We start from the raw sequence: 2,500 nt of genomic DNA, 5'->3' as shown, positions 1-2,500 counted from the left end.
TTATTTCCTTTGTTTGTCTTTTGTTTTTTTTTTTTGTTTTTGTTTTTTTCTGGTTTTGGGTTTTTTGTTGTTTTGTTTATGTCTGCTTTTTTTTCTTTTTGTTTGTTTGTTTGTACTTTTTCTATTTGTTTTAGTTTTTTTTTCTGACTGTGTACGCTTTTGTGCGCGCGCGCGTGTGTGTGTGTGTGTGTGTGTGTGTGTGTGTGTGTGTGTGTGTGTGTGTGTGTGTGTGTGTGTGTGTGTGTGTGTGTGTGTGTGTGTGTTCTCTCTCTTTCCCCGGTTTCAAAAAAAAAAAAAAAAATTACAAGATACTGTTTTCCAATTACAAGAACTTTCTTATCATCAATATAAATCCAACAAAAGAAAATCATTGATTAATTAATTAATTGATAATAATAATAATAACAATAATAATGATAATAATAATAATAATAATAATAATAATAATAATAATAATAATAATAATAATAATAATAATAATAATAGTAGTACTAGTAGTAGTAGTAATAATAATAATAAATTGTCAAAAAGTTAATAGTAGTAATAATAATAACAATAATAACAACAAATTTTCAAATCTTAATGCTTCGAACACTCAGAGCGAACCACAAACACTTATCTCTTTAACGGCTTCGCGAATTTTATCTCATGAATAGCGTTCAAGTCTCGTAAAGTAAAGCCATTTTGGCACTGACCATTTACACGCCGCGCGGTCTCCCATGCACCAGCTGTGATAGCATAAATATTTTTTTTTTTTTTTTTTATAGCCGGGTATTGCAGCCAAATTTGACCACTGGCCTATTATGAATTAATTGGAAAGGTCGTTGAATTAATCTTTTGCCGCCGATTTTGCATACTGGATATAATCTGGAAAGCGATCAGTGGGATACGAGCGTTGGGTTTTTATAGCGTGCGGCGTCGGGGATAGATTGCATTATACGTTTCGGGGAAAAATAACAATAATAATAATAACAATAACAACAACAACAACAACAACAACAACAACACAAAATAATAATAATAATAATAATAATAATAATAATAATAATAATAATGATGATGATGATAATAATGATAATATAATAATATGATAATATATATAATATAATAATAATAATAATAATAATAATAATAATAATATAATAATAATAATAATAATATAATAATAATAATAATAATGATAATAATAATAATAATAATAATAATAATAATAATAACAATGATAAGATAAATAAATAAATAAATCGTAGAGTATCTTTGAGTGACGGGAAGGATCGATTTGAATACATACATACACGATGATATATATGTACACATAGAAACACAGAAACACGGACATACGCATGAGAAACAAGCAATTAGAAACACATATAACAACAAGTACAAACAATAAGACAACGAAAACACCAACATTCCCAATATACGCAAAGACATAACACTAATACTCAAATTACAAAAATAAGACAAACTAATTAATATAAAGACATAACATAATATAAATTGTACAAACAAGTTATAGAATAATATAGTAATTACAAACAAGGTTGGTGTGCGAATTACTTCCAACTTGGTGTGCGAATTACTCCCAACTTGGTGTGCGAATTGCGTTGCGCTTCCTTTTCGCTCGGCTCTCTTTTGGCTGGAAGAAACTTTGGCGTTCTTGATTTTGGCCAATTTTTTTTTTTCTTCTTCTTCTTGGGTGTTGTTGTTGTTGTTGTTGTTTTTTCTTTGTTTGTTTTTCTTATTGTCTTTGTTTTTACGTTGTGTGTGTTTTTATTTTTATATTTTATATTTATATTTATATTTATTTATCTATCTATCTATCTATCCCTTTCACTCCATCTCATTTTCTTTTTATTTCTAGTTCTATCTCCTCTCTCTCTCTCTCCATCTATTTATCTATCTATCTGTCTGTCTATTTTTATCTATCTCATTCTCTCCTTTTTTCATCCTTCTCTCTCTCTCTCTCTCTCTCTCTCTCTCTCTCTCTCTCTCTCTCTCTCTCTCCTCTCTCTCTCTCTCTCTCTCTCTCTCTCTCTCTTCCACACCTCCCTCGCCCTTTCTCTCCATCTTCCACTCTTAAGATAATCCAGGTTTTTGTATGTATGGCTGAGAGAGTAACACAAAGAAGTTTTTTTTCCGTAAGCTTCATCAGCATCAAAATTGGGGTCAAGCTTATTTCCATAGTCGCTTCTATCGAACTATTTTGCTTTTATCTCTCTCTCTCTTTTTCCTTTTTTTTTTTTTTTTTGAGAGAGAGAGAGATTTATGAAAGTTGGACTTGCTTGATTATTTCAATCTTGTTTGGCGTGTGTATGTCTCTCTTTTTTTATTATTATTATTATATCTTATCTTATTCGTACCGCCATCTATAATTCCAGTTCCGAATCCCGTTTCGAACCGCCAGCCATTTATTTCGAGGCTTCACTTCGAAGACCATACTCTAAACCCATGACTTTACAACATAAATCGATTTGTTTTCGAATAAGATAAATTCAGT

General features: G+C 30.1%; 1 protein-coding gene across 1 annotated transcript in view; it reads left to right on the top strand.

Annotated features, from left to right (window-relative positions):
* LOC119578425 overlaps positions 1–2,500 on the top strand; it is an 87,310-nt gene that overhangs the window by 7,324 nt on the left and 77,486 nt on the right. The window lies entirely within an intron of this gene.

The sequence above is a fragment of the Penaeus monodon genome, chromosome 11, assembly GCF_015228065.2.
Source record: "Penaeus monodon isolate SGIC_2016 chromosome 11, NSTDA_Pmon_1, whole genome shotgun sequence".
Taxonomy (NCBI): domain Eukaryota; kingdom Metazoa; phylum Arthropoda; class Malacostraca; order Decapoda; family Penaeidae; genus Penaeus; species Penaeus monodon.
The sequence above is the reverse complement of the archived record's forward strand: the minus strand, read 5'-3'. Positions and strand labels throughout refer to the sequence as shown.